This window comes from Aquarana catesbeiana, linkage group LG11, assembly GCF_042186555.1.
Source record: "Aquarana catesbeiana isolate 2022-GZ linkage group LG11, ASM4218655v1, whole genome shotgun sequence".
In the NCBI taxonomy this organism is placed as follows: Eukaryota; Metazoa; Chordata; class Amphibia; order Anura; family Ranidae; genus Aquarana; species Aquarana catesbeiana.
The window spans coordinates 71,984,627-72,003,604 of NC_133334.1; the positions used below are offsets into that span (position 1 = coordinate 71,984,627).

The following is an 18,978-nucleotide window of genomic DNA, read 5'->3' on the forward strand; positions in this document are numbered from 1 at the left end:
TCTGCGATACAGCACTGCATTACTTTACTGACAATTGCGCGATCATGCAAATTTGTACCAAAATTAGATTTATGTCCTTATTTTCCCACAAATAGAGCTTTCTTTTGGTGGTATTTGGTCACCTCTGGGTTTATTAGTTTGTGCGCTATAAACAAGAAAAGACAGACAATCTTGACAAAAAAAAAAAAACAATATTTTTTTTATCACTGTACTAATGACACCGGCTAGGAAGCTTTCAAACATATAGGGCAATCAAAGGGTTTAATGTGTGCCCAGCCAGTGTTCTTACCCACTATGTGTGCTGTTTTTACTAAGGAATCTGATGGATTTTATTTCCTGCATTGCAGGGAAAGAAAATCTATCACATCCCCGCTGACAGAACAGAGCTCTGCCTATGTAAACAAGTTCTGTTCTGTCTCTCTCCTCGCCGATCAGCGGGTGCCGGCAGACATCCATTGTCCGGAACCTGTTGATCGGCTTATGCTGTGTCTAATCCAGTATTAATTTCGTCAAGGATAACGTTCTTGTCAAAGTTTTCATCAGCTGCATTTTTGCAGTGACAAAAACGAAACGAAAAGTACAGCACATTTTCGTCCACTGACGAAAACTATGACGAAAATCAATTCCGTTCTCGTTAAGGAATGAAAACAGGACGAAAATGGCCTCATGAATTAACATCTGGTTTTCACAGAGCTGTATCTGTGAGTTTGTTCAAACCTTAATACCATAAATAATAACATGATATTAGATTTTTTTACTCCAGGAGTATAGAATAAGTTTGGAAATTCTAGAGAAATGCTTAAATAATGCATTACAATTTAACTAAACACAATAGATTTTAGTTGACTAAAATTATTTTATTCACCTAAAATGTACTAGAGATTTTAGCTGACTAAAATACAATGACTAAAATAGGACTAAAACTAAAATGCCATTTTAGTCCTAAGACTTATGCCCTGTACACATGGTCGGACTTTCCGACGGAATATGTGTGACCGGAGCTTGTTGTCGGAAATTCCGACTGTGTGTGGGCTCCATCGGACTTTTTCCATCGGAATTTCCAACACACAAAGTTTGAGAGCAGGCTATAAAATTTTCCGACAACAAAATCCGATCCTTTAAATTCCGATCGTGTGTAGACAAATCCGACCCACAAAGTCCCACGCATGCTCAGAATAAATTAGGAGACGAAAGCTATTGGCTACTGCCCCATTTATAGTCCCGACGTACGTGTTTTACGTCACCGCGTTCGGAACGATCGGATTTTCTGACAACTTTGTGCGACCGCGTGTATCCAAGACGAGTTTGAGCCAACATCCGTCGGAAAAAATCCATGGATTTTGTTGTCGGAAGGTCCGATCAATGTCCAGCTGTGTGTACGGGGCATAAGACTAAGACTAGATCGAAATTTGCAGCCAAAATTAACACTGATCTAATCTAATCATCAAAACTGAGGGTCTTTTATTACCAACTGCAGGCAGTTTGAGACGAATGGGGTCTTTTATTCCCAAAATGCCTACGCAGAAATTCCAGGATTTGAGTCATTAAAGAGAAGCATCACTGTTGGGTGGACACCTAAGCGGTTCCCTGATACAAGGCTAAAATGGTCAATAGCCTGTTACCATCAGAGGCAGCCCAAAATTCATCACTTTGGGGAGGTGCTGTGTAAGAACCTCTTTGCTGCATTTCCTGATGGTGGCAGGATCCCCTCTGATAGCCAATGTCCCTCCAATCCACTGACCTCCTAAAAGAGGAGCAACAGCAGCCAAGCCCAGTGCAGCATTCACAGGCAATACCTAAACCACATGATTGCTGACTACATTGGGTGTAGAGATGATGCGGGCATAGGTGTGCGCAGCCTATTGTATTAGGGTGTGCACCTCAAAGCTCCAACACATATGCCTTTGTGACATATTAACCGGCCTCTTCCCCACTCGTCATCCTAAAACAATGGAGGGAGCAGGTGAGCACACAGGGGGACCTGAGCAGCAGAAAGAAAAGGAACTGGGACAAGAGGGGTGGCATACATTGGTACCAATCCTCTGTATTTTCCTCCCATGGCAGCTGAATATCGGCGAGAGGAAGAGGAGGAGAAGCCTACTTTCAGAAGAAAATACAGATCGCCCCCTAATTTCCACTCCAGCCGCCTATCCTGTCTAGGTTCTGTTGGTCGGCAAGTAAGGATCGTGGCTTACCTGCCCACAATTGATGGGTTGCCAACTCCAGGATTAGGGTGTGCCCAGGCACACCTGGCACACCCCTTGCGCACGCCTATGGATGCGGGGACTCTCAAGTGAGGATCTCATGGACTAATGTGTGTCCAGGCTGGATCTCTGGACGGAGCTGGCACAAGATGTTAGTATGCTCTTTTGGAGGGCTTTCAGGACAGCAGTAGGTTTTGTTACGGAGACTGTAGACCAGCTCACCCCTGCAGCAGATGCTACAGACAAAACTTTCAAGTGTCACCTGGCCCAAAAAAAAAAAATTATACCTGCCACCATTACCAGCTCCCGCCACCTGTCCTGACTTATTTAGCTGTGCCTACATTGTAAAGGAGCAATACAATATTTATATAGCTTGACTGCATCTGCAAAATTCCTAATGTTTACTGAAGGGTAAATCCAGAGTTTGCAGGCTATGCCCAGGCACTCAAAACTACAGTATTTGGGACTATTTTTTCTGCAGTGATTCACTAATGTTTATTTCAAGATAAAACCTGCCTTGTCTCTTCCTCTTTTATAATGGCTTAACCAAGCTGCTTATATACTGTCTGGCCACTGTACAATATTTGTGGCTATTCTCTTTCAGATACGAATACATTGTAATGTTTATTTCAAGATAAAACCTGTCTTGTCTCTTTCTATTTGCTGCCACTTCAAGAGCTCATGTACTGTCCTGACACTGGCCTATTTCTACCAAACACATACCTGAAGTTAATATTTTTACCTTTTATATTTTTTGAAGAAATGGGGATACAGATATGAGAGGGCGTTCAAGGAATGTGGAGTGGAGGTTTTGAAGTTTTGACATTTTACTAAACTTTTAAGACAATGCAGTGTGGTATTGTGAAAGTAGAACCTCACAAGATATACAGTACTATTAAATTGTTTTGCCACTGACCCATTTGTGCAAAGCCGAGAGCTCTAGCTTATATTTCCAATGGGATTTGCTGCAAAGATGGGGTTTGCCAAACTTTGAACCAGATTTGCTGAACCCCTGGCAGATCAATCCCAGGCAGATTTGCCCATTCCTAGACACTATATTACAGCCTTTCATGCCTCTCATCCACCTCCCTCTCTCTCACCCTCCCTCACCCCCCTCTCTCTCTGGGGACCCTGATGTATGGGGAGGCCCTCTGTGGTCCCTGATGTAAGGGAGGCTCTCTGGGGACCCTAATGTATGGGGGACTCTCTGGGGACCCTGATGTAAGTGGGGCTCTTTGGGGACCCTGATGTAAGGTGGGCTCTCTGGGAACCCTGGTGTATGGGGAGGCTCTCTGGGGACCCTGATGTAAGGAAGGTGCTCTCTAGGGACCCCCCCCCGATGTGAGGAAGGGGCTCTCTGGGGTGTCTGATGTAAGGAGGGGGCTCTCTGGGGACCCTGATGTAAGGGGGGCTCTCTGGGAACCCTGGTGTATGGGGAGGCTCTCTGGGGACCCTGATGTAAGGAAGGGGCTCTCTAGGGACCCCCCCAATGTGAGGAAGGGGCTCTCTGGGGTGTTTGATGTAGGGGGGGGCTCTCTGGGGACCCTGATGTAAGGGGGGATTCGCACTCAGAAATGTAACTATATATATATATATATATATATATATATATATATATATATATATATATATATATATGTATATTATATACATGTATATGCCCGCCCAAGCGTATGACTTTCTTTACTTCGCTGCTATGGGCTCTAGCCCCAGATTTTTTGTAGACCTAGCAACGCCCCTGCTGTTCATTCCAATCTCTCAGATACAAAAACTATTAGCATGGCTTCTCTAAAGCATGAAAGTTATATCAGGGATTCCTCCATGTTAAATAGGATTAAAAAAGACTGCTATACTCAGTTATCAGACTTTGAAGGAATCCTTTTATGCAATAAAAAACAATTCCACCTACATGGATGTCAGAACCCAAAAAAATGATTATTTCAATTATAGAGAAAAGAAAAGTATTTATACAAACTGACAGATTTAATTTGGCCTTTGACCTATAAAAAGTCATTAGGAGCTAAAAGTGACAGAGATCAACATAAGAAATACTGTTTCCTAGCAAAGCTCAAACACCTACAGTTTATAGTTATAGCTGATGAGACATTGCTTTTACATGCAATTGATTTTTCTGAGCAGCCATAGAGTCCTACCATTACCCCAGGGACCACCAGAAAACAGCATGCATTAGTGCACTTGCATCCTCTGCTGGATTTTAGCATGTATAGCTAGTACAGGGTCTAATCTTGCAATAATTTGCTCTGCAGTCAGTTAAACAAAATGGTTATGAATTGGTAAGGTGCAATAGCAATTAAACAGTTTTGCAGTTAACTTTAGCCACCAAGTTATGATGAATTCTGATAATTTGCAATTAGTGTAAAATCTTGTCACAAACCTGCTGGAATAAAACTTTGCCGCAAAATATGAGAAGCCATAAGGTTTTCACCTAGCATCCAAGCATCCAGCATAGATCTTATCTGACAACAAACAAGCAGATTTGCATGGTTAGGTTTGTAGCACTCACCCCTGGAAGGAACGCTGAGTATGACAGCAGACCAGAGGCCACCAGGCACACGCACAGTCTCACACACACCGACAATAATGGCTCTGTCTAGGGGATGTCGTTGTACTATTTATGGCTGAAGAACTTGAACAGGAGAGGGGTTTAGGGTCACAGGATACTCTAAAATGATGATAGCAATCAATGGGAGTCCCAAATCAGGTCTCTCACAATGTTCCAGTAGCTGTCTGCCACCCATCATCCACAGATAGGCCCTCAGTCAGGGAAATAAAAGATCCTTCTCCATTCCAGATGTTCAGGACAGTGCCCTCCAGTAAAATCTATTAGCAATCCCCTTCAGGCCCTGAGCCCAGATCCATTTAAGTCCCAGACTACAATTCTTGCCTCAGCAGCTATCTCACAGGAGCAGCAGCCCCAGGAGAACTGGAGCCCTCTCTGGAGAGGAAAGAACCCTAACTAAAAATGTATCACCTTTCCAGCCACCTTCTGCAAGCCTCCTTCCATGGATTGCCTGGGCCATGGTAAAATGCTGGTCATTTGACTCCCCGTGCCCTCTATTCTGGAAGCTTCTTCTAGAAGCAGGTGGGAGAAATTAAACATCCAGCTAGGAAACCCTGACCAGACAAAAACAGTAGTTTACTGCTTCACTAACTGCAGTAAAGCCAAAAAATGAAATGTAACCTCACATCCTAACTACTGGAAGGCGATACCGGTTCTTATCAACTATTGTTCTGTACGGCTTATCCTCGTATATATATAATACCAATTTTAAACAAAAAGACAACCAGATTTTACTTCAAGGATGCAATATATTATTTAAAATCTTCATTTACTGTTTAACTACTTTAATACTGGGCACTTTCACCCCCTTCCTGCCCAGGCCAATTTTCAGCTTTCATTGCTACTTTGAATGACAATTGTGCGGTCATGCAACACTGTACTCAAATGAAATTTTTATAAATTTTTTTCCCACACAAATAGAGTTTTCTTTTGGTTGTATTTAATCACCACTGGATCTTTTATTTTTAGCTAGATAAAGGAAAAAAGACTGGAATTTTTTAAAAAACGTGTCTTTCTTCATTTGTGTTATAAAATTTTGCAAATAAATAATCTTTCTTCATAAATTTAGGCCAACATGTTTACTGCTACATTTCTTTGAAAAGGAAGTGAAAATAACCCAGATCAATATAACCCACTCTCTATGTACACACTCCTCTTCCTCCAGCACATCACTTGCTTGCAGCACAAAAATCACAGATCCAGCTGGCACATTGTTAGTTCAAATCACATACATATCCTGAAAAATCTCCATGTGAAGTCAGCAGGGACACCAACACCTCCAGGTGTGTTGCCCTACCTGTTCATTACACTTCTCACTGGTTCTTCCTGCTAACCCTAATCATGTCACTTTACCAAAATAACATGGTTTAACAAACTTTACAAATATAGAAACATTCAGTGGATGATCTTACTTTGTCAACTACAACTAATGCCGCGTACACACGAGCGGACTTTACGGCAGACTTTGTCCAGCGGACTTTTCGACGGACTTTACGACGGACTTTCCGAATGAACGGACTTGCCTACACACGATCAACCAAAGTCCGACGGATTCATACATGATGAGGTACGACCGGACTAAAACAAGGAAGTTCATAGCCAGTAGCCAATAGCTGCCCTAGCGTCGGTTTTTGTCCCTCGGACCAGCATACAGACGAGCGGACTTTTCAACCGGGCTCAAGTCCGTCGGACAGATTTGAAACATGTTTAATTTCTAGGTCCGTCAAACTTTTGAGAAAAAAAAGTCCGCTGGAGCCCACACACGATCGAATTGTCCGACGGATTCCGGTACGCCGGACCAAGTATGCCGTAAAGTCCGTTCGTGTGTACGCTGCATAAGACTACGAACTACTACAAGTCGCTATACTCTGAAAGCAGATATACTGTAGATAGGCCCTTGTATTGACTATTTGTGTGTGCATGAATCCTATTAACTATACCCTCCAACCTAAATCGCTCCCTGAACGATTTTGCTTTTTGTTTTGACATTCTGTTCCTGTGAATGTTGCGTTATGTAGGTGACTGTACATCTCCTGTACCTAATGTGGGTTAATGGCCACTCATTTGACATTTGGTTGACATTGGTCAAGTCTTGCTGAAAAGCAACAAGATGTACATCAGCTTAGTCATTGATGGAAAAATGTCTGTAAGTATGTAGCTTAATCATTTAGATTTGAAAATGTAGAGAGCTATGGACACCAATGATGAGGAAAGGTTACTTCATGCCACAAGATCTGTATATGTATTCTGTTTATCATATCTGGCAGCTATAGCTGAGTTAACACTTGTCTGCTGGCATAATAACAGACCCTGGCAGGCTTTTTCAAGGGGTCTGCACATCATGTACTATGCCTTAAGCTCCTGCACAGACATCCCATCCAGAAGAACTTTGCAGCTTTTATAGGAGTGACTAGTCAGTTGACTACAGGTAGCCAGGGGTCACTCCTCAGTGTATCACTAGCAGACATAAAAGTCTGTGGAGTTAGTGGTTCAGTTACAGGAAGCTATTACCTTTTTAGAAAGTACAGAAAATGGGGAAAATGTAAAAAAAGCTCCATTGTAAAAAATTTACGTATGCAGGAGAGTACATGTTGATTCTTTTAAGTACTACCAACAGTTAATGTGTGGTGTTTTAGTTGTTAATGGTGAGCTGTGGTGAGACTTTCCCCCTGCTTGTGTCACCTCCTGTGTTCTTGGAGGGGATATATGCAGGAGGAGGTGGAGCCTCAAAGTCTTCTCGGAAATGTGAAGGTGACCATACATGTCGAGATATAGTCGTTACACCAAAAGTAGGTGTCACCTTGTAGTGGGATCTTGATAAGAGACATATGACCAAATCTTTGTTATTTACAAAGTGTACAAAAATGTACAACCCAAAAAGTATGTGCACCACAGCACCACACCACAGTGAAGAGAGAGAGAGAGTGTGCTCCTACAGCAAATATACTGTCATTTATGGAACAAAATGTAAATCTTCACCCTTTGGGTGATGAAGAGTACAAGTAGCGAGTTTGGGAGAAGGAATGGTGGTGGCCAGTGAAGGATGTTCTGTAGGTAGGGTGGTCTGGCACATAATGCACTCTGCTGAGTGATTGGGCCTCTATCTTGGAACCTGCTGTGGAACTGAACCAGTCCTAGGGACCTGGCCTGGAACCATGGTGTGTAAGGTCTCACAAAAAATGTGCAGTGGTTCCCCTCTTTACCTTTGGGCTGACATGTGAAGAAGTGGGTGGTGAAGGGCAGGTGGAGGGAAATCAGCACTTATGCCCCGTACACACGGTTGGACATTGATCGGACATTCCGACAACAAAATCCATGGATTTTTGCAGACGGATGTTGGCTCAAACTTGTCTTGCATACACACGGTCACACAAAGTTGTTGGAAAATCCAATCGTTCTGAACGCGGTGACGTAAAACACGTACATCGGGTCTATAAATGGGGCAGTAGCCAATAGCTTTCCTCTCTTAATTTATTCGGAGCATGCGTGGCACTTTGTGCGTCGGATTTGTGTACACACAATCGGAATTTCCGACAACGGATTTTGTTGTCGGAAAATTTTATAGCCTGCTCTCAAACTTTGTGTGTCGGAAATTCCGATGGAAAATGTGTGATGGAGCCCACACACGGTCGGATTTTCCAACAACAAGGTCCTATCACACATTTTCCGTCGGAAAATCCGACCGTGTGTACGGGGCATTAATGTTGTTCCTTTCAAAATGACTGTGTAGTCAGTGCCAGGACAGGTGTCACTGGCTGGTGTAAACTTCCGTATGTAGGTCCCAGGGAAGTAAATTGGCTAACAGTGTTTTAGCCGACCTGTGATTATAGACCTCTTTCTCCCCATGAGTTTTTTTCTCCCCTTAGAGGTAGAACATATTAACTAATATTATATACCCATTTGGATTTACAGTTTATTTCTGTACCCAACTCCTAAAGAAAGGCATAAGCCATGAAACGCGTCAATTTTTTTTGGGGTGCTCAGACAAGTCTGGCTCATTACCTACTTACTGGCCCATATATACCTCTATGTATTCAGAGTTTATCAAGTACTATGTAATTATCAATGTGTATGTGTATCTTCCCTTTTTTTTATAGCAGCTCTGTTGCATATGGTGTACTAATGTTATGACAACAATATGTATTTCATTATTGAATTTATCAATGTATTTGTATTTGCATTTGATTAATAAAACATTTATATACAAATGATCTATGCAATATCTGTAACAGTAACGTTCCTCAATCAAAGTCCCACTAATTTCCTTTCCTGTTTTATATACATAATAGCGATGGAGGTTCTGTCACTATGGTGTTTGGCAGGTCATATCTCTTTTTCTTTTCTATGTTAAATTTTTGCATTTCTCTTGCATTCAGATTCTTTAGGTGGATTACACAGTCTTTCTAGCTGTTACATTTTGGAAACTGCTTTTTCCATTCCTATCAGGACTGTAGACATTTTAACCGCTTGCCGACCAGCCGCCGTCATTATACAGCGGCAGGTCGGCACGATCCCGCTAGCCATCGTAGCTGTACGTCGGCCCCTTTAAGAGGGATAGCAGGTGTGCGCGCACTGCCGGAGGCACGATGAGCGTGGCCGGCGGTCGCAATGGGAGCCAAAACGGGGACGTGTGTGTGTAAACACACAAATCCCTGTTCTGTGAGGAGAGCTAGGAACAACGATCAGTCATTTCCTCCAGTCACTCCCATCCCCCATACAGTTAGAACACACATAGGGAACACAGTTAACCCCTTGATCGCCCCCTAGTGTTAATCCCTTCCCTGCCAGTGACATTTACACAGTAATCAGTGCATTTTTATAGCACTGATCGCTGTATAATTGTCAGCGGTCCCAAAAATGCATCAAAAGTGTCCGATCTGTCCGCCGCAATGTCGCAGTCCCGATAAAAATTGCTGATTACCGCCATTACTATTAAAAAAAAAAAAAATAATAATAAAAATGCCATAAATCTATCCCCTATTTTGTAGATGCTATAACTTTTGCGCAAACCAATCAATATACGCTTATTGCGATTTTTATTACCAAAAATATGTAGAAGAATCAGCCTAAACTGAGGAAAAAATTCTCTTTTTAAAAAAAAAAAAAAAAAAGGGGATATTTATTATAGCAAAAAGTACAAAATATTGTGTTTTCCAAAAAAGTCGCTCTTTTTTTGTTTATAGCGCAAAAAATAAAAACTGCAGAGATGATAAAATACCACCAAAAGAAAGCTCTATTTGTGGGAAAAAAAGGACGTCAATTTTGTTTGGGTGCAACGTCGCACGACCGCACAATTGTTAGTTAAAGCGAGGCAGTGCCGTATCGCAAAAAAATGTCCTGGTCATAGAGCAGCCAAATCTTCTGGGGCTGAAGTGGTTAACTCAAAATTTTGATGAATGAATGATTGACCAGAGCAGCATTAGATCGATTAAGGGAGGTCTAGTCACCAAGAAAACTATTAAACTCTCTACAATCCCCTTCCTCCCAGCTGACATTCATAAATTAGCAATATAAAATGATGTGTTTTGGGTGACCTGTTCAGATATCCATGGAAATGTATCTGAACTGATGCATATAATATTGTGTATAAAGGACAAAAGTAAAAGTATAAAGCACAAGGGGGAGAACACTCATTTTATGTGCCTGACAGCTTTCAAATGAGCCTATTACTGCTAATATTAACATCTTTATTGCTGTCATCAAGGACAATGGACAATGCATAGACAAAAATGCATGTACATTATGGAACACTCATTGAAGGTCACAGTGTCAGACCAACGATGTAGACGTCTTTTTTTAATGCAGGCTGTTCTCCTCTGTATATTTCCTAGGTTTTTCTAGCATCAACGTATGAGGCTGTGCTTTCTGTGCTATTTTCTGAGCTTACACACAACTTACTGACTGGCACCTTTCTTGAAAATTGTGCTTCTGTTTTGCTTACCTTTTATCGTTTTATATTTATTAGCTTCGTTCCATAGCTTGCTGTTTTCACGGTGCTTATTAGGACTGCTGATTGCTACAAAATCAGTGGCGGCTGGTGCTAAATATTTTGGGGGGGGTGGAAAACTGATGCCATCCACCCCTCCGGAATGGACGGGACGGCAACCACAACCCCCCGCGGGAAACGAACTGTGGATGGGGATGCGGCGGGCGCCGCAAGCACACCGATGACCCCCCAGGCATTAGACAAACGAGAAGGCCAGCGGCAGAGACTAACCTTAACCCCCCTAGCGGTATTCCCGAGTCTCTCTCGGGGTGAATTTTAAGTACCAAAAGCGGTAACCCCGAGCCACACTCGGGATCGCATCGCAGAATCAAGGCAAAGTTATTTACCTTGTCCCCAGGATCCTGTGATATCTCCCCGCTGTGTGTGTGAGCCGTGTCTCCGCTTGATGCATCACAGCGCTGGGCTCCATGCCCTGCGAGCGTTGCGACGCACGGGGATGGAGCACGGCGCCAAATTCAAAAAGTTAAAAATGCAGATTACATTACTGTATCAAATTATTATTATATTATTATACAGGATTTATATAGCACCAACAGTTTGCGCAGCGCTTTACAACATGGGGCAGACAGTACACTTACAATACAAATCAATACAGGAGGGATCAGAGGGCCCTGCTCGTTAGAGCTTACAATCTAGAAGGGAGGGTCAAGTGGAGACAAAAGGTAATAACTGTGGGGGATGAGCTGATGGGGAAAAAAAAAAAATTATCAAATTATTTCACATCCCTTTTGTCCCTAGTGGTCTGTTCAGTGTCCTGCATGCAGTTTCATATTATAAATACTGTTCTTTCTGCCAGGAAACTGGAGATTGTCCATAGCAACCAAAAAGTGTCCCTTTACATCAAAAGTGGTTTTAGACCAGCTAGAAAACAGCGATAATAAATTAGAACAACTCGCAGAATTGAGCGATAGTGATTTGTGGGGAGATCCGTCATCAAACACTGAAAGTAACGACAGCGACAATTCTGCAACTGAGCAAATTTTAGTGTTTTTGTTTTGGTTACATTATTGAATAATTTTTATTATTATTATATTATTATGTCTTATAATTATTTATAGTTATTTATTATATTTTAATTTATGATTTTTGTGTTTCAAACTTTATCATACCTGGGATGTCTACTAGACTCTTGTTTGGACAGATTTCAGTGTGTTATTCCTAAGAATTACAGGCCTACAATATAAAACACCAAATTTCCATGCAAAACATTGTACGGCTTTGAGCATAAAAAATCTGACATAATCATACCACCAGGGTGGTTAACATAGGAGGCAGGAGGCAGTAATGATGTTAATATTAGCAGACACGATTGGGAGTCCTAAGACTCCCTGGCCAATCAAGTCTCAGGAGCTGCTTCCTGATTGACTGTGAGGAGAATCAGGAAGACAATAGCGAATATTCATTCGCTATTGTCACACAAGTGACAGAGCCCACCTTTTTTTTAAGCCAATTAGAGCCTCATGCCGCGTACACACGAGCGGACATTACGGCGGACTTTGCCCGGCGGACTGGATTTCGTCGGACAATTCGATGTGTGTGGGCTCCAGCGGACTTTGTTTTCTCAAAAGTTGGACGGACTTAGATTTGAAACTTGTTTAAAATTTATCCGTTGAAATCGAGTCCGGTCGAAAAGTCCGCCGTCTGTATGCTAGTTCGACGGACAAAAAGCCATGCTAGGGCAGCTATTGGCTACTGGCTATGAACTTCCTTGTTTTAGTCCAGTCGTACGTCATCACGTACGAATTCGACGGACTTTGGTGGATTGTGTGTAGGCAAGTCCGTTCATTCAGAAAGTCCGTCGGAAAGTACATCGAAAAGTCCGCCGGGCAAAGTCCGCCGTAATGTCCGCTCGTGTGTACACGGCATTAGGCTCTAGGCATGTGCTTAAGAAAAAAAAAACCCCATTGGAATCCATGTGTCCGGCTCCCTACATGTAGATTAGGGGCTGGGTGCACGGATTAGGGGGTACTGTACACAATTATCACTTGTTATATGTTCACTAAAAAATTATGGCTGGGCATCTATGCACAATCCATTCACTTTCAAGCAAAATGATTTTTTGGCTGCTCAATAAATGAGTATATTTGACTTTGTTGACCACATATAGCACATAGAGTATACTTATTAAAAGTGCACCTATACTCACTATCAATTTCATAAATGGATGAAACACAGACACACTGGGGTTGATTTAATAAAACTTGGGAGTGCAAAATCTGGTTTTTGGACATGCGTTTTTACTGCTATTTTACCACGATTTGCGTGTTTTTTTTTACACTGTATATAGCTGGTTGCCAAGGAGGGGACCGGGAAGCCGGCCACCACGTCCTTAACAATCGATGAGTCATCAGTTGTCAGCGGGCTTCCTGCTCAATGTAAAAAAAAAAAAAATGCCGGTTAAAAAAAAAAAATTGTGAAAAAAAAACAGCGTGGGCTCCCCCCCCCCAGGTCCATACCAGGCCCTTGGGTCTAGTATGGATTCGGCTTCGGAGGGGACTCACACCAAAATTTTAAAGAAAAATGGCGTGGGGGTCCCCCCAAAATCCATACCAGACCCTTATCTGAGAATGCAGCCCGGCAGGTCAGGAAAGGGAGGGGACAGGTGAGCGCCCCTCCTCCTGACCATACCAGGCCGCATGCCCTCAACATGGGGGGATGGGTGCTTTGGGGCAGGGGTGGCTCTGCGCCCCGCACCCCAAAGCACCTTGCCTCCGTGTTGATGGGGACAAGGGCCTCTTCCCGACAACCCTTGCCTGGTGGATGTCAAGGTTTGCGGGCAGGGGGCTTATCGAAATCTGGAAACCCCCTTTAAAAAGGGGCCCCCAGATCCCGCCGCCCCATATGCATGAGTATGGGGTACATTGTACCCCTACCCGTTCACTAAAAAAAAAATAGTGTAGTGTTAAAAAATACAGTAGACAGTTTTTGACAAGTCTTTTATTAAAAATCTTCTTCTCCGCTTCATCCTCCGGTCTTCCTCCATCTTCTCCCGCATCTTCATCCTCCTGTCTTCTCCTTCTCCCCCTGCTTCTTCTTCCGCTCTTTCTTCTGACTTCTTTGTCCGGTGTTCTTCTTCCTCTGCCGCCACTCCCGCTGACAGCTGATGACTCATGGGTTGTTAAGGACGCAGCGGCCGGCTTCCCACTCCCCTACTTAGCAACCAGCTATATACAGTGTAAAAAAAAAGAAATGAAAAAAAACGCAAATTGCTGCAAAATCACTGTAAAAACGCTGCATTTTGTGGGAAAAAAGTCCCCGACCCTTTCCAAAAACCCAGAGGCACAAAAATGCATTGATGTGAACATGTTCCATAGGAACCCATGTTAAAAAATTTCCCTGCATTTCTGCAAAGTGCATCAAAAAACGGATTAGTGTGAATCAAGCCTAAGAAGGGACCTGCATTTCCTCACTATCATTGCTGGAGTACCATTCTCCCTCAGTTATGGGGTCACTTCTACACATTGGGGGTGATTTACTAAAACTGGAGAGTGCAAAATCTGATGTAGCTCTGCATAGAGCTTCCAATTTTGTCAGCTTCCAATTTTGTTTTTGTTAAAGCTTAAAGCAATTGTTACCCCAACACTTCATATCTCTGATATGAGGTTGCTGTCCCATGTACTTGTATGAGAAAGTATCCTGTTCTCTCTGTATCACTTCCTTTGTGTGAAATCCCTGGTGTACCTGCCAGTTCCTCTGCTTTCCTATTAAAAACCAATCAGGAGAGCATAGAGTGGTCAGGAGGCAGGAGAGCACAGCGTGGTCAGTTCTCTAGCTGTGCTGGGAGCTCAGTGTTTTCTCCTCCAATGATCGAACTTGTCCTGACATGCCCCCACTGCACAACCATTCACTGGGAAGCTCAGTGTGCTGCTGCTTCTCCTCTCCCAGCTCTTATGCAGCTGAGAACAGCGGGACTGTGATCACTTAAAAAAAAAGGGAAAAAAGGCATTTATAATGTTTTTTTATATGAAAAAAAAATATTTTGCCTTTAATTTGACAAAGATTCTGTATTTCTTTTTAAATCACTGGTACTAATTAGATCAAGTAAAGACCCTCCACATTAATTTGAAAAAGAAATTGAGAATTTGATCAGAATTTGACTAGAATAGTCTATGTCTATATCAACAAAACAGTAGCAGTGGAAAAAAAGTGATGCATTGTGTAAAAAGACTCTTTGATCGTGTCTTCTCTGATCCTCTCCTTCTTCCACTGTCCCCAAACTATATCCTAACGGCACAGTCTAATGCCCTGTACACACCTTCGGATTTTCCGATGGAAAATGTCCGATCGGAGCGTGTTGTCGGAAATTCCGACCGTGTGTGGGCTCCATCTAATATTTTCCATCGGATTTTCCGACACACAAAGTTGGAGAGCAGGAGATAAAATTTTCCGACAACAAAATCCGTTGTCGGAAATTCCGATCGTGTGTACACAAATCCGACTGACAAAGTGCCATGCATGCTCAGAATAAATAAAGAGATGAAAGCTATTGGCCACTGCCCCGTTTATAGTCCCGACGTACGTGTTTTACGTCACCGCGTTTAGAACGATCAGATTTTCCGACAACTTTATTTGACTGTGTGTATGCAAGACAAGTTTGAGCCAACATCCGTTGGAAAAAATCCTAGGATTTTGTTGTCGGAATGTCCGAACAAAGTCCGACCGTGTGTACGGGGCATAACAGTTTGCTTCAGTGCGCATGTGCCGATGACATCGGCACATGCAAATACAGGGGATATCTCCTAAACCGTTCAGGTTTAGGAGATATCCAGGGTAGCTACAGGTAAGCCTCATTATAGGCTTCCCTGTAGCAAAAAGTGTGTTGTAAGGGTTTACAACCACTTTAATATAAAGCATGCATAAGTCAACAAAGGGCATCAGGAGAGTTGTCAGCACTGTCAGACCACTAGCGATGAGTGCTTGGATAAAAGTTATACTGTAGCTGTGGTGGCAATATTAATAACCATAATGATATTTTTTTATTTAGACAAAATTAGTATTGCTCTTGCACACAAGAAGGAAAATGTATATTGTCTTATTTTTTTCACTTTGGTCCTTGCTCACATATTAGGTTGGGTGTTTAGAATGTGCCATGTTCTCATGTCTCATCTATTCTTAGTATTGGTCATTCTCTGACTTTTTCATATGAAATCTGGTAGACGGTCTTTTCCATCACAAATCTGACACAGCTACTTGAAGAACCACAATGTTATAATTTGTTAATTTAAAAGGGTACCTTTTATACCACATCAATGTGGAAAATATAAATCCATGTGCAAAATCACTAATATAATAAATAAACATATATACAGTCCATGCATCAGTGAATAAGTCCTAAATGTGTTCTGTGTCTTTAAATTATCTTCTGGTAGGTGTGAAAACACACCTACAAGAGAACACGTGACTCTCAATAAATGAGAAGACAACGAACGCTTGTATAAATCCGCCCAGTAGTCAGCGGACAGCGGTGTATGTAAATCCATCACTCCACCACCTCATATGCACCTTTCAAAGCCAGTACTCCAAGAAAGTAGAAAAGAAAGAGAGCACAAAGCTCGTATAGTGTAAAATCCTCAATGCAGCATTTATTAAGAAGGTTGAAAACACTTACAGGTATGGTGAGATTGGCATTCAACAAACTACAGTATCCAGAATTCTCCTCATGATCGTGACATCACACGGCTTCCGGTCCCAGCCTATGTGTTTCGTCAAAAATTACGTCATCAGGAGCCCGGGCTCCTTTTTATTTTTTTAGTGGTTTTGTACATGATATATATTTCCACATTGATGTGTTAATTTGATGCATATTTTGACGTTCAGAATTAGTGCAGCAGAATCTTAATAATTAGAATCTATTGTGTATGGTATCCAATACCTGTGCTTGCTATTGCTTAAAGTGATATTAAAGGCTTGTTTTTTTTTTAAATAACAAACATGTTATACTTACCTGCTCTGTGGTTTTGCACTGAGCAGCCTGGGGCCTTCTCTTTTCGGGTCCCCTGTCGGCACTCCAGGCCCCTCCCTCCTACCAAGTGACCCCACAGCAAGCCAAGCAGACTCATTCCTGAGCACACAGAGCTGCGACCTAGCCCCATCCCCTCTCTCTCCTCATTGGCTCACTGGCTGTGATTGCCAATAACTCCAGCAGCTGTCTCAGCCAATGAGGGGGTAGAGTGCCTGAAGAGCCGAGGCTCTCGTGCACATGGAGGAAGATTGGACTCAGGTAAGAATAAGGGGAGCTGATGCACACAGAAGGCTTTTTACCTTCATGCATAGACTGCATGAAGGTAAAAAAAACCTTAAACCTTTAGAACCACTTTCATTTTCAAAACTTGCACTTACCATTTGTGCAGTATCTATTTGCTTTGTAACACCATACCAACCCCCTTTACCATACAGTGTTTGCTATGAAATCTGAAGTAATAAGAACACAGCACAAAACAACAATATATGATACAATAAGCTTCATCCTTATTACTTGTTCCTTTACAGGATTTAGGATGATATCAACTTTCAGAAAGCAATCTAGGCCTAAATATAGAACACGTCTTTATGAAACTGAGAACAATAAGAATGACAGGAGAACATAGCAAGTCACACAATGACAGTCTGTAAACGGCAACACTATGTAAGTCTCCCACTGCTAGTCGGACAGGTTTGGCACTTGGTATTCTAGAATTCCACAGCTGTTATCCATATACAATATGGTGGAAAACATAACTAAATGTCAGGGAAGCTTTGCATTCACCTGCCAGCAACTACGCATCTTGCATATGGGATGAATTAACAAGAATCTGTTTAATGCCAAATAGATCCATCAAATTTTCAAGGTAGCTTAACAATATATCTAAATATATCAGTAAATTAAAAGTGTATCTCTAGCCAAAACATTTTTTTAAAGAAAGCAAGGAAGGATTATTGTCTATGTCCCAGCCAGGAAAATTCCTGATGACTTTTGTCAAAAGGATAGAAATTGAAGGGGAATCCACAATATTTAATTTCTTTTTAATATGCAATTCTGAGGTGTGGTGCTTGTCAAGTCGCTGTGATTAAAAAAAGTGAACCATAAAGTCACAGCACACAAAAAAAGTGGACAAGGGTACAGAAAAGGTCCAACCTCCGAAGAGCCTGCATCCCTGAACCCCCCTGGGACACAAGGTTCCCGACAGGGAAGGGTGGTTCCTGTTGCTGTGTCAATGAGGAGAGACAAATCCAGGAGAGCCACTTCTCTCATGCACGTAGCTGGATCGGATCTAGCTCAGGTAAGCATAAGGGGGGGGCTGGACGGGAGCTGCAACCAGAAGGTTTTTTTACCTTAATACATAGAATGCATTAAGCTCAAAAAACCTTCTATCTTTAGAAACACTTTAAGAATGTAAAATGTATGCCAAAAATTCTTAAGCCTGGTACACATGATCTGATTTTCGGCAGAGAATTGTGTGATGACAGACTGTTTGCCTAAAATCCAACCGTTAGTACGCTCCATCAGACAATTGTTATCCAACATTTGTCCAAATGTTGGATAGCAGGCTAATAAATTTTCGGCGGACAACGGTCTGTTGTCAGATTTTCGTATCGTGTGTACACAAGCCGTTCACACAAAAGTCCAAAGAACAAACACGCATGCTCGGAATCGATGCTCACCAAACACGACATTAGTAGAAGGTGCCCAAAGGGTGGCACTCAAGAGCTGAAATTCCACGTAGTACGTCTAGTACGTCACTATGTTTGTGTTTGTTGGCCGACAATTGTGTGGCGTTAGTATGCAAGAAAAAATCCAGGCACACGCCCTTCAAACAAAAGTCTGACAACAATCGAATCGTGTGTACGAGGCTTAAGAATTTTTTATTTTTTTTCCGCCATTACTTTTATTTTATTTTACTTTTATTTTGTAATGTCTTTAAAATAGTAAACAAGATGAAGATTTAGTGCCGAAAACTCTTCGTAAATTTGGGGTGGAATCTCATCTATATAGATTAATCAAACTCTCATAGGCCTCATCCCGGAAAAAAATGTAAACAAAAACAAACGGAAGGACTTTAAAGTGATTGTAAAGAAAGAAGGTTTTTATCTTAATGCATTCTATGCATTAAGATAAAAAGCCTTCTGTGTGCAGCAGCCCCCTCAGCCCCCTTAATACTTACCTGAGCCCCATCTAGATCCAGTGATGTTGTAGGAGTGTCTCGTCT

The 18,978-nt window shown here is 42.2% G+C and overlaps 1 protein-coding gene across 1 annotated transcript in view; it reads right to left on the reverse strand.

Annotated features, from left to right (window-relative positions):
* Positions 1-18,978, reverse strand: part of ANO3 (anoctamin 3) — a 620,027-nt gene that overhangs the window by 559,949 nt on the left and 41,100 nt on the right. The window lies entirely within an intron of this gene.